At 33.8% G+C, this 15,145-nt stretch overlaps 1 protein-coding gene across 2 annotated transcripts in view; it reads right to left on the bottom strand.

The window, feature by feature from the left end:
* LOC113518831 (carboxyl-terminal PDZ ligand of neuronal nitric oxide synthase protein) overlaps window positions 1-6,955 on the bottom strand; it is a 239,020-nt gene extending 232,065 nt beyond the window's left edge. For both annotated transcript variants that reach the window (XM_052896545.1, XM_052896544.1), the window contains exon 1: window positions 6,664-6,955. The gene's annotated coding sequence lies outside the window, so the exon portion shown is untranslated. The remainder of the gene's footprint in view (window positions 1-6,663) is intronic.
* Between the last annotated feature and the right edge of the window lie 8,190 nt (window positions 6,956-15,145).

Raw genomic sequence — 15,145 nt, 5'->3', positions numbered from 1 at the left:
AGCCTCGACGACATTAAGGCAAAAATTGTTTGTCTCAAACGATTTACAATCTTGACGCGTTTCAGTTGCGATTACAATCTTCGCCCGTCGTCCGCACGTGCATCCCTATTTCTAATTCTACTTGCTTTGATCCAACCTTTTACAGGTAGCTACTATTCCTTTTGACTTCATTCACATAAAATAACATCACATACATCACACACTATATTAATCATTGAATTAAACTAACTACTCGTACCACATAATTAAAGTAGCTTTAGTTATTTCTGTTGATGACAAAGACAACCTACTATAAGAATAATGCTCAGAAACATTTAAGAATTGACAAATATTGCTTAAAACTTAACATGTAGAAAAACAAAGTTGAATTGAAAACCGCCGTCTGGTTTATAAATTATAATATTATACCAGTCACTACAATAAAGCATTAGATGTACATTAATTTTAACATTCGTAATTAACTCTAAAACAGTTATTGAATCACGTTCTATAACGATTTTACTTTTTTTATTTAATTTGTTTGTATTTATCTAGTGGGGATTCGTCCTACTCTGCGTTTGCCTTCTGTGCTTGCTTATCCTGATAATGATGTACTCGTAATTAATATTCTTTCTTCTAATTTCACATATTAAATGCTTTATAGTTGGAGTTATTTTAAATATTCATGTTTTATATAATAGGAGCAATGGAATACCAACAATATGTGCCCGAAACACATCTACCTACTATCGAAAACTCAGAAGAAAATTCACCGTCTTCCTGCTAAGAAGCAATTTGTATCTGGTGAATTCTTTTTGATCTTAATGCGCAACAAAGCGTACTTACTTTAATAAACGATTAAACTCAGCGCCTTTATACTAATGGAAATCAATGAAGTGTTATATAATGATCAGAGAATGTTCATAAAGGCTATCTCCTTTATGAATACACATTTATTAACATTTTTAAATTCAATGTACTCATGTTGCAAGAATATGAAGTAAGAAGGATCATTTATAAAGATACAAAAAAAGGAAACATTAAAATTAATTTTTAATTAATAGATAGAATAGAGAATAATATATTACTGTGTGTAGTCAATATATATAATAAATTCATTGTCAGAACAATAAGATACGCAGCTAGTAATAATAAAGACATAGGTGGCAAAAAGAACTTGAGCTTATGACTGAGCGCTTACAAGATATATGACCGAAAAGTTTATAAACTCGACATACCTCCCTATCTGTCAGACCGTTTGTCCAAATTTCACGCCATTAAAAGTTCTGCAGTTTAAATTATAGGTAAGCTATGAAACTTTACGGAGTGACCTTAACAAAAATGTAATCATCACTACTTTTAATGTTAGACTACCTAGTACAAATATGTTGTATGTTTAAACAGTTAATGGATGCTGTCAGTGGATGCAAGTATCTCGGAACCGTTTCTTGTGACAATCTATGGGAGAAGCCTATGTACAGTAGTAGACAGAAAATGGCTGATGTGATAGCGATGTTTAAACAAAATATCTTCTAACTGACACTATCATATAACAAAGCTTTAAAAAAAAATAGCTACATTATATACAATTAAACAACTGCAGTAGAAATATATTACATTATAATTTATATTTGATCTTCTTTTTTTTTGTAGGTAAACGTCATATCTCTCAAATAGAATATGTACCCATTACCGGAATAATGTTTTTCTCTGTAGTAGTATAATAAAAAATTGTTAGTCCTAGAGCGAAAAACATCTTTGTATGCTCGTGGATACACATACCCAGTTCTACATTAACAGTTTCATTTATGCGTACAACGCTTAACAGTTACTCATTATGTGTTTAAATAATACGCACTAAACAGTAGTTAATTAAGTACATATTGATATATTTGAAAGTACCGAAAAGTGATAATATACAGTGCATACAATATGCATGTGTCTAGGTCATCGATTAACTGTACCGAGAAAGTTCTCAAAAGCTTGCACTTTTGATGCAAGTGGGTCAAGCATTTGAATTTGAACGTGAATTTGAACAAAAAATCCTTTTCGACTTTTGATAAAATATTTATACAATCAATTAAATGAAATCTTTTCAAAAGACAGTCCATGATTTTTCATTGGAAAAGTAAAAACGTAATAATTATGTCTAAACGTTTATTCGCTCGTACAAAAACCTTGTATATAGATATATGTCAGCTTAAGATGACATCATAAAACCACTTTACACACTAGGTCAACTTACTTATTACTTTACATGAGTATGCAATAAATGATTGAATGGAATTGAATTGACTTCATACTTACCACCATATCTACCCATTAAGTCCTGTATGAGGAATATAGCCTTCCACGCTGAATAGTTCTACACTTTCTTCCCTTCATCAGTTTTAACGGAATCGTAAGCATAAAAACATATAGTAAAACAGTACTTTTACTATGTCACCACACCCACACCATTTAGTTCGCTTAATTCCAAAAACTAAGAATGAATCCAAAAATATGTAGATTTCTATTGAATCGTTCAAAACTACTCGTATTGTAATATTTTGTACATCTTAAATTCTTGAATACCGTTAAGTTTAAAAATGTTGATTCAGTCAATTTTATCTCCAACCAAATAAGGTTCTAAATGCGTTAAATAAGTTTTCTCAACTGTCTCTCAAACTCCGATGGCCTATTCACAATGTAGCAGCCTCTCTTCAGTGAATCACCACAAACGTGTGCAGCACATATGAAATTCAAACCAATTACCAAGTCCGTGGAACGTAACGGTCCTGTATGTAGTTTGCATTCAGCTTGTCAGTTTCGCTGTTTCCTTGATTCATCGTCATTTATATGAATAAAACTATTTCCTTGTTCTGTATGAACATTGTTCGAAATTATCTATTCAAATTAAATGACAGCACTTATTATATTCAATTAGGCATGCCTTTGTCGTCGGAATTATAGAGTTCGGTATGGTTTTGACGCAGCATGGAAGTTATGAATGTTTAATGTCTTTTTTCTTTTTCCTGTTCAAATGCTCCATTAGTCTTTTGTTATAGGTTCTAGATATTATTCGCACTTACTAAATTTATAAAAGTATATTGAAACATTTTTCTAACATGACTAGAGTATGTATCTAAATATAATTCCAAACCAAGTCAACATTATGTATAAGTTTTAGAATTATATTTATAATTATTATCTTCATACATGCGCTTATACATACATATATGTATATTTACCATTAATAAGGTATAATCTCTATTCACCAAATCAGTGTACACATAAATAATTACATACTCATAGATCTACATTAACTTACATACATATAATCATCCCGTTCCCGACCACGGTCCGAGCATAAAATAGGTTATCCCTTCCTTATGGGTAGCAGCATCTCTCTTAAAACATCACCAAACCTAACCAATCCCCTGCTAAGCGTGGCAACTACTAGCAAACTCCACTTCATACGGGAAATCTATGTTCAACAGTAGACAGTTAATGGCTGATATGATGATAATGACGATATATATAAATCACGGCATAAAATACTGCATAACTATTATTATATACTAATTAATATAATAGTAATATGACCCTAAAAAGTCATGTGTTTACTCGGTAGCGTCACTAGCACTCTACCACTCCCATTGGTTTCACAGAAAATTAGTGTTTGGACGTTATGTATGAATAGTCTAGTCAGCTAAATCTAGTCACTTAGCTGAGTGGTAACCATTTTGGTCGCATAATTCATAATCAGTTATAAGCTTATTTATGCGGTTTTTTTTAAGTTATTGTTATTATTGTTTTTTTATTTGATCCAATTCTAATGAACAGTAAAAACTTTTGTCTGACTACTTTCGACTTCTCACGATTCAAAAGTTTTAAAATCTTTACTTATTGCTATTGCACGTACACAAATGTTTGACAGCCTATAATTTACTGAAAATGTAGAGACGACGGTTGCAAACTATTGAACTGTACGGTAAGTAATTAATTGCTGAGCAGAGTCGAGAATTGCAAGTAAGTGAACGATTCATACGTGAATGTATACGACGACACTTCAACATTGATAAGGGGTGACACTCCGGAAAATTTAAAAATACCAAAAGTGGATTACAATAAAGGCTATTTATTTTGGGTTGATTTTTATTTAAAACAACTCTCAGGTGAAAATAGAATATCGAAGTACGGTATGGGATTGTAGAGAACGAGACATGTTTGTTTAAATGATAATTGATTTGATATTACATTTTAAATTATAATAGATACTATGATAGAGATGGATTTATAAAGAATACATAAATCTTAAATTATGATTAGGAATACATTGCCATACATATTATCTATAATATAATAAAAGAAGTATACCTTTCTCCTAAATATACCTTAATCAACTTTCATTTTATATATGTAACATGTAAAATTTGCTGCGTGGTCCCGACATAGAATAGGCCATCCTTTCTTTTCCCGTAAGAAGCGACTAAGGGAACTTGATGGAACACCAATGTCTAACTGCGATTGCTAACCCGCCTGCCAAACGTGGTAATTACTGGCAAACCCCTCTCTCCCTTACGGGGGAGGCCTATGTTCAGCAATGGTCAGTTACCAACTGATATAATAAAAAAAAAGTGCAAAACAATAAAATATTGGTTCAATTACGTTTATTTGTGAGATCTTGGTAAAGCTATAAAATAGGTATCAAAAAGACTTTTATGTTTCCAAGCATGACCATTTGCGATTATAACAAAACGTCTTACTAGCTCACATAAGTAGCTATGTATATCATTCCAATTGGAATTACCACGTTTACGAGTATTTTTATCACAATTTTTAGTTTTTCTGAGATACTGAGACTAATATTTTTAAACACTTTTTTTTTATTTTTATCGAATTTATGGATATTGTTCTGTTATTTTTTTACACCTTTTTTCTAACTACCTATATAATCTTAACTTTATAACTATTTTTACAATCAAGTTATTTACATTCACATTTATTATGGACTTTCTTATGAATCCTAGTCGACAATTATAGGAAAAATAATCTAAAAATTAAAACCACGTGTAAACAACTACTTAATCGTTCATCTAATAAAGGACGATTAATTACTTCTAGTCCTTTCTCGTTAGGATCCCATGCTAATAAATCTTTGGCCAGCAACGCCATTAATTTAATGAGTTTCATTAACAATGCAACATTAGCCAATAAGTTAAATAGCTTAAAATATTTTTAGTTTTTATTTCTAAATGTGACCATTATTTAATTGTTTCTTATGACTAATGAATTAAATATGCTATTGGATTTCAAACTTCAAACAAACATATTAATATTAATTAACAGAGGCATTTATATTCTGTGACAAATATTGACTAGAAACGAAACCCGCTATTAGCTGAAAAGTAAATAATTGTAATTTTATTGAAAGAATAACTGATACTTTCAATTAAGTTTCTAAGTATACTTTTTACCATAGTTCAATTGACTGACTCTTAGTGTAGCTTATCTCGACAATGATGGATAAACGGTTTATCTCTAAAGCTTACCAGAACTTGCGTAATAGCTTTAAGTCAAAGATCATTTAATTCCTTGGGAACTCAATTAACACAGCTAGTAATTAATGACTTTAATGAGAGTTGGCGTAGGTAGGTACCTAATATAAATCTAATTGTTTAATACTAAACAAATAGCAAGCTATCTAATGAGACTGTGTCCTCCGATTTCCAACTACAAGCTAAAATATTTCATTGAAACAATGGATTTAAATTTACAAATCCATTCAATAGCTACTCAGTTGTTGTTTGTCTTACAATTATTAAGTAGACAAAAGCTTCAGTCTTTGTACGAACTTGTGTTAAACGACTTGTGAAGGATAGAAACTTGATACAATTTTATGTAATTGATGACTAGTTCCACTCGACCAATAAGACTTCTTTGATACTATTCAGAAGCTGGTGGTAAACAGAAACAATACTGTCAATTATAAAACGCCATTTTTTAATTCTCTATCTTTAAATCGAAAATTTTAATTTAACTTTAATATTATATTTGAATTATTATTGCAAAGACTATTACGAATGAAATTATTTGAAGATTTTTGTCTAGAGTAACCTTAATTCTTGACAGTCCCTATTTATTTATTTACACTTTAATGCACAATGAAATTACGTATATATGGCGGACTACACAGCGGACGGCGTTCTTTACCAGTATTATTTTTTTTAGATCAGCTGTGTATTAAAAAAATTAAATCTAGAGTTAGAGCACTTCAAAATCTACTATCTAAGACGTCTTAAATGTAATTAAGTACAATATATAAGTATCTTCTTACGAGGTTCCAAACAATAACATACCACACATGATACTAAGAATGCGATAACAGCGGACAATAAACTTTGTGTTAGTTTTCAAACACGAACTCTTGTATACACTTCGAAGTAATTGGATGACAATAAACGACCTCTTGCCTGTTAACTGTATATCCTTTTAAGTGATCTTACAAATAGGTATACAATGTGAGCATTAACCAGCGATAACTATTCAACCACGGTCAAATAGCATTCCATTGACCACATCTGAATCTAGATTAACCGACTTACAATCGCCGCAACCTACAACAAAATATGTGGGTATGTTCATTTCGCCTCGAATGAATTAATATAGGTATTATTTTTCATTATGGTCCGTTTTACTTACCGGTTTAGTGGGGACTTCGCCCAGCCATGACATTAAGCTCACACATGCACACCGACAGCTTAAAAACAAACTTTATAAAGTTTTTAAAAGTTACCGAACTCACAAGCCGTATGGCTCACTTCGTTGTGAGGAATTCATAGAGTTAGAAGTGAATCTTATGTTGTAACAGAGCTTTTTTGTTGACAGAACAGGTTTGAAAGTGAGTTTGTAAGTTTGTTATAGACGGCGTCGCGGACGAGCGTGCTCCTGGCACACGGACACTCGTCGGAAGGTACCACGCGGTATGAGTCGACGAGCGGTTGCAGCGCGGAGGCGGGAGCGGAACGGCAACGGCGCAGCGCTACCCAGCGCGAAAGCGGGGGAGGGGCTCCGATACCTCCGTGGCCCACCTTACATGATGGCGTCATTGTTTCATCATTTGTTATCTCATAGCTCCCGTAGGAAGGATTATGTATCGGTGCATCTACATTGGTAAATTGGTTCTGAGCCGCGTCCTTATACGACAGATGATTCTGCAACTTGACTGAACAACGACGAGAACGTAATTTACAACTTTCATTGTTAAGTCAGTAAGTAAAACTTCGGTAATAAGTTTGTATTCATTTTACTTTTGTTTAAAAAATCTATTGTGTAAAGTCTTGACCAATAATTGTGTATCAGGTGCACCTACAATAAAACTATTATACAATATGGGAACTTAGATAGATACCTACTTACATATTAGTAGTCATAATCTTAGACTTCTAATTAAAACTATACGATAATTAATTCATATAAGGCAACTAATTTCTTAGCTTAATTTCTTAGATTAAAAGTTATGTATATACATAATAAGAATTTAATTTGTATCTACGTATCTATTTAATTAAACGTAACTCTTTATCTACATCATGATCAAAAGAGTAGGGTATTATTTAATTATTACATTTAAAATATTAATTATACTACATTATTATTATTAAAAATTTAACAATAAAAAGCTATGCGAGGGGACGTATAACACATCCAATTGGAATATGCATTCTAACAATACTATCTACTAAAGTTCCGGTGACTCATGCTTGGTCAACCAAACCAACTACAAGTCAACAGATTATAAGGTCCATAATATTCTATCTCTCTCTAACATTTTATTGTTCATATACGGCCTTCTCGTTGCATTGTTAAATAGGGTTTAACTATTTATTACGGGTTTTAAATGTATTTATATCTAAAGCTAACCCTTATCCCACGCAAGCTTACATTCGGAGTATTGTCTATATTTTAAAAAAGTTTCGTATAACGGAATTTTAGTGTATAAATTTTAATGCTTCCAATAATATTTTTGTATTTACTTATATGTATAATAGTTTAATTTGCATACAATATATGCGTCATCTCTAAAATTGATAAAAGATTCGTAAGAACATATTATATTTTAATATAGTAACTACCGGTTTAAATTACGTGTAATTAGATAGAAAAAGCTCAACTAGTTTTGGAATCAATTCGTGATTCTTAGTCATGAGCGACTGTTACGCAAGCACAAGCCTGACTAAGTGCCTCGACCCGCTGAGCGCGAGCTGTAGAGGTAGACTATAGAGACCAATCATTCATACCCGAAGATCAAGATTCATACAGTCAGGCTCATGCTCGCGTCATAGTCACTCATGACTAAAAATCACGAATTGATTCCAAAACTAGTCGACCTTTTTTTTTATCTAATTACACGTAAGTTATACGAGTAATTATTACATTAAAATATCTCTATAATTATTGAAAACTCGTTCCTATTTAATAATTATACTGAAGCGCTTTAATTGAGATAAAACAGTTGTAATTGAAACTACGTATACCTACAATAATTCATCTGGATATTGAAGTCTTTAAAGTCTTTCTTTTAATTTTAATACTATTTCTAATTTACAAGAAAATTACAAACCATTTTTATCTTGTTGTAATAATAACTAGAATTTTTATAAACAAATTAAACAGTCATATTATGTCTGTGGTTCAAAAATGCTATTGAAAATATAAGATATTGATACTGATAGTTCTTATCACGGCTCCTGCGACATCCACTACAAAATACTACTTACACTAGTAAAATATGGTAATTAAAAACGGTAGTGGATAAAATTTCGACTTATTTTGTCTAAACATGTCAATTGCTGCAATTCAAATTGTCTTCTTTTCCATGACACATGAGTGATTTGCAAAAGAGACAAATTGCACAAGGAATATCTTCTTTACATTGTTAGAATAAACACAAAACCTTTTGCCTTGCTTTACTCATGATAATTTGAAATTAAGTAACCTTTTCTTTTTATTACATAAAGTTTCAATTTCAACAATATTGCGATAAATTTCTGTAAAGAAATCGAAGTAAAATGTCAAATTTACATCGACAATTTAACGATTAATTAGTTATAAAATTCATAGAGAATTTATCTAATAATAATTTTAGGGCTAAATATAATATTATTACTTCCAATTAAAAGAAAGTTAATAAGTCTACTGTTAATGAACTTATTTACCTTTGTTCTTAGTAAATACTTTCTTCCTTTCTGTAAAGTATTACCCACGGTTTCTATCGAGTTTGACCGACCTTGACCTACGTCAGTGGACTGAGAGAAAAGCGAGGCGAATGACGGCACACCACTATTACCAGTGAGAGGACTCATCTTACGCTTCAACATGCCTTGTAACTATTTCAGTGCCTACTTTAATTCGGGGTATTGCACAAATAGGCAGTGTGTTTTTATTTATAACAAAACTTTTTCATCTGCCTCCTACTTTATTATGTAAATCACAGAAAAATATAATTAGGACTGGACTTTTCCTTTCCCAAAATTCATGGTATAATATAATTTCTGTTTAACACATTTCAGATAAAACATTGCTATATTATTTTTCTATCCATTCGTACGTTCATATTAGAAAAATAATATATATTTTTCTAACAGGCAGACTTTGGCTAAAATAATAGTAATTGCTGATAAATACCTAAATAAATCACTAAGCACAGCTGGTATTGTATTAAATTAATAATACTCAGGAAGAATTAACTTGAAATTTAAAATTTATACACTCACAATTTAAAAATCACGTGAATTTTAAACCGTTATCTTTTATCATGATTTAAAATTTCTAATACAAGTTTTCTAATGTGATAATTAACTTTGGTTAATACCTTTTTTAACTAAGTATATAGTTCTAATTCCATAAAGATTTTTTTTTTCTATTTATCATTACGACATTTTAAAAGTTGAATGACATAAGCTATTACTGTACAACTATGCAATTCCATAAACTTATCAATGACTCGCACTTGTCTCACTTTTTGGTGATTGAAACGCTTCGCTATTTGAAGAATCATTAAAAAACAATTTCCTATCAGATAACATCTATATGATGACACAACTTAAACTTACGTGCGTGCGTAACTGTAGCTAACAAAATACTTACTTTACCTTTATGGTAATTTTTTTTTCCAACCAGGATAGGTTTTGTACTTTGTAAATAATGGTAATATTACCCGCTATTCAACAATTTCCCCAACGTCATTATTCTTATTAATACAGGCTTCAGGTGAATAAAACAAGCTCAACGGACTGCTTGCATAAATTCTGATAATGTATAGTGTGTGATAGTCCAGAGATTAACACTTCTATTTACAAAAATATTTTAACAAATTATTTATTATATTGTATTATATATTAAAATTTTTATTATTAATATACGTTTAATATTGTGTTCATTAAGTACATAATGTAGTTTAAGCTTAAGGAATACATAAAGTCACGTCGTCGCACATCGGTATTGTGGGGCTGTACGCCATTAGCCAAGGCGGAGTGAATGACAGTCAACATTTTGGACTCCTTTCGTCTCCTTTCGTATTTTTATATAATGTGCCGTAGCTATTATTACGTGGCACCAACAAAGGGCGTCCGCAATCTCAAAAACCGCTGATCCCGACCCAGCTTTAATTTCAGCTGAAGTGAAATCGACTGAAGTGTACACGCTTTCGCTCTTATTCCCCTCGACCCTTGCTGGGGAACAAAAAAAAATATACGCTTCGAAAAAAGTTTCATCTTGTGCTCTACGAACTTCGTCGCATGAATATTTGAATGGCGCATCTAAAGAAACTGAAAACTAAAATAGTTTTCTTTTTAAAAGAAAATCTCTAGAAATGTTAGGTTTTCTGACAGCTTCTTTTATTAAAACTAATATATGTATATTGATTTAGACAACATAGGTGTGCTTTATCTATATAAAGATATCTATATAAGAAGGTCAATCTATTACAATAATTTTTGTATAAAATATTAAAAAATATTAATTATTGACTATGTTTCAACCCGCATCTCTCTGTTATTCGGTCATGTGTGTTCTCAATTAAACAATGGAGAGAATATAAGATTTAAAAAATTGTATATTCCTGTTATATTGTTTTATTTTTCCTGTAATATTCATGTATACCTTTACAAACTGTAACTACTTCAAATAATAAAACAATGTTTTAAAATGTACAAATTCATTTTAATATTTTAAGTACCCCTTTTGGACCGAGGAGTTCGAAAACAAATATATTTCTCCAATTGTTTTTATTACAATATACCTATGTGGGCAAACAATAAGTAAAACTATTTCAAATATCAAATCTACGGCATTAGAGTTGCTGAGATATACGGCTGTGACAAACAGAGAGACCGACCGACAGATAAAGTTGCACCGTAAAAGATTCCTTTGAACCTTTTTGATACGGAATCCTAAAAATCTATTTGATCTGCGAAATGTTTAATCCAATCACTTACAATACTGAAAAATTACGTTTTCGTTTGGCTTTAAAAAAAGTATGTGACAAATTTCAATCAATGGAACGTCACTTTAGTTGACTACATTTTGACCCGTTTTGGACACTCAATAAACATTGTGGACGATATTATGGACTGTATATTGATGTATATGTTGTAATCAAACAATTGGTTTAAAAGGAAAATAACTATAATACAGAAAACTATGAAATATAGACTACGACAGCAAAGAGCAAAAGTGACAATTGGTGGAAACAAAAGTATAAAAATACAATAAAAATAAAAACCTTTAAAAATAACTAAGGAGTTCGCAACATTACCGACCCCTGGTGCAGAAATGCACAAATTCGGTAGCAAGCCAGGTTAAACAAAAAAAAAAATAAAAACTTAGAGGTTTAACCTGACTAACTTTTTGGAAGGTCGGCGAAGCAAACCGCCTGCTGTCGCTACGTCCACCACCCTAACAACGCCATCGTTGCCTGGGAAAGTTGCCGTGACACGTCCACGGGGCCACGTTCCTCTTGGAAGATTCTCGTCTACGATCACAACCAAATCGCCAATGTTCAAATTACGATCTCTTCGACCGTTCAGACGAGGCTGCATAGTAGGTAATATTTCTTTCACCCACCGATTCCAAAAGTGATCAGCCAGACGAAGCGCCTTCTTCCAATCCGCTCTTCGGCCCAAGTCAGTATCATCTAACACTCCGGCTGTCATCTGATTGGAAGATGAACCGATCAGAAAGTGAAATGGCGTTAAAGTTTCCTCGCTATCGGATTCAACCGAGACATAAGTAAGAGGTCGTGAGTTAACAATTGCTTCGGCTTCAGTCAACAACGTAAATAGTACCTCCTCTTTAGGTGACCTTTCATGTAGTGTAGCTTTTAATGCAACTTTTACACAGCGAACAAGTCTTTCCCAACAACCTTCAAAAAAAGGCGCAGCAGCTGGGATGAAGCTCCACTTTATGCCTCTCTTGGCAGCAATATCTCTTCTTGCTATAAATCTCCGTATGCTCATAATAGCTGAATTAGCAGAGAGGTTGTGGACAAGCTCTAAATGGACAGCTCTAGACGTCAAACAAGCGTCAGGCAAGTAAATAGCGCAACATAGCGCTTTTCATGTCTTCGACCAATAGTGACATTGATTGGTCCGAAGTAATCCAATCTCGTGAAAGTAAATGGACGACGATGGTGAGCAAGCCGCTGTGGAGGAAGATTTTATACGGCCTTAATCCTACCATATAGTCGTAAAAGGTTATCTTCTCTCATCATGGGCGACAATTTTCTGAGACGACTCGACTTTGCGATTGGTTGTAATTTCGTAATGCACTGGATCTCTTCTCTAAAACTGTCTTGTTGAAACGTTGCAAGACGTGTCGTTCTGTGGCAATCATTAGTTCTGCTGTCAAAGGTATTAAAGTGGTGGACGCAGAAGTTTCACGATAACCAGTGTGAACAACGTTATTAGAGCCAGAAATAGAGTGATCTAAAAATGAACAAAATTTTGAAACAACCTGCAAAACGCGAGCAGCGGCGCGAAGTAATCGGAGCAAATTAATGCTGAAGCGGACTCCAAAGGTAGTAGGCGAAGTAGGAGCACCTCTACTCGTATGACCAGAAACAGAACCTACGCTCGTTGAACAGGTGAGGTGTGCTGCTAATTGTGGAGCAGCAGCCTGAGGAGCTACTGGCGCGATGGCCGAATAACTAGGCTGTGAGACCTCATGACGTTCATCTCTAGTGTCGTGTATTTCAATATTACAATTATTTTTTACCCATTGTTCCGTTCTGGTCATACGAGTAGAGGTGCTCCTACTTCGCCTGCTACCTTTGGAGTCCGCTTCAGCATTAATTTGCTCCAGCTCGGCACGGTATTCAGCATCTTCGACTTCCGCAAGATGTCGTGCGAGTGCGGCCTCACGTTCATACTGGCGACGCTTGTGGACAGCTTCAGCAGCAGCCATCCGCGCCTTCACGCTCAAAGACGAAACACGAGATTTCGACTGCGCGGATCGCAAGCTGCAAGCTTGATCACCTTCATCTGCACAGACTCTATCTAAGCCTACATGAGACGGCTCGGCGTGAGATGTAGTAGAAGCGACGTTATGCGATGACATGATTTTACCTTTACTACGCGTGATCATTATATGAACTATACGATACTGCTATGTTTGAACACTACTACGTACGAAACTAAATACGGAATGAAAATGTTAGGTGTGATAGTTTACCTGTTCGCTGTGTAAAAGTTGCATTAAAAGCTACACTACATGAAAGGTCACCTAAAGAGGAGGTACTATTTACGTTGTTGACTGAAGCCGAAGCAATTGTTAACTCACGACCTCTTACTTATGTCTCGGTTGAATCCGATAGCGAGGAAACTTTAACGCCATTTCACTTTCTGATCGGTTCATCTTCCAATCAGATGACAGCCGGAGTGTTAGATGATACTGACTTGGGCCGAAGAGCGGATTGGAAGAAGGCGCTTCGTCTGGCTGATCACTTTTGGAATCGGTGGGTGAAAGAAATATTACCTACTATGCAGCCTCGTCTGAACGGTCGAAGAGATCGTAATTTGAACATTGGCGATTTGGTTGTGATCGTAGACGAGAATCTTCCAAGAGGAACGTGGCCCCGTGGACGTGTCGTTCTGTGGCAATCATTAGTTCTGCTGTCAAAGGTATTAAAGTGGTGGACGCAGAAGTTTCACGATAACCAGTGTGAACAACGTTATTAGAGCCAGAAATAGAGTGATCTAAAAATGAACAAAATTTTGAAACAACCTGCAAAACGCGAGCAGCGGCGCGAAGTAATCGGAGCCAGTCACTGAATCGAGTAAAGTCAGCAGTGATTAACACATGAACAGCTAATGGTTCTAAATGCTGTATGCGTTCCTCCTGAACTATGGGCTGACCAGCTGGTTCAACAAGCCAATCTTCTGGAGGACCAAGAAAAAATGAGTGCCCCATAAACCAACGGTGGTTTGAATTTAAATTAAGGGGTTTCATAGTTGTGACGTCATTAGCAATGTTCAAGCTAGTTGGAACCCATCTCCAATCCTGTATACGAGAATTCTCAGAAATTTCACCGATTCGATACAAGTGGCTTGAATGAACGCGCGCGTATAGAGTCGGAGGTGACACGATTATAATTATAATAAGTAACGGACACACATTCCTCTGCATACTCTTTACCTACCATATCATCTATAAATTTCCTATATGTTTCAGGTAACTCACGCTCATAATACATTCGTCTCTCCAAACTTAAGAAACGTGACATAGTTTGTAAATAACTATGTGAAATTTGTTTTATATTGTCACGCCAAGGAAGATCTATTTCAAATCTGCCAGTCGGTAGTCGCTTGACAGTAGATTCTAAAATTTCTAAGGCGCGTATATCCTGCTTGCTATGTAATGTTTCACGTTTTGAAACACCTACTGAGTCTATTATATATTGTTCTTTAACAAGGAGCTCTAACTGTTCATTATCAGAAATATCTGTTTTATCTAAAAACTGACAATGATTAATAAATTCAATAGGTATAGTTTTACTACAACTTATTCCATAAAATGTCCAACCTAACAAAGTACGACAAGCTACAGGTTCATTGCGTTTGCCTATACGAACTTCTCGAGTTATTGACAAATGCCAATCTTCGGCACCGATAAGTACAGTCGGTGT

This window comes from Galleria mellonella, unplaced genomic scaffold (assembly GCF_026898425.1).
Source record: "Galleria mellonella isolate WM207_F2 unplaced genomic scaffold, CSIRO_AGI_GalMel_v1 utg33, whole genome shotgun sequence".
Taxonomy (NCBI): domain Eukaryota; kingdom Metazoa; phylum Arthropoda; class Insecta; order Lepidoptera; family Pyralidae; genus Galleria; species Galleria mellonella.
The sequence above is the reverse complement of the archived record's forward strand: the minus strand, read 5'-3'. Positions and strand labels throughout refer to the sequence as shown.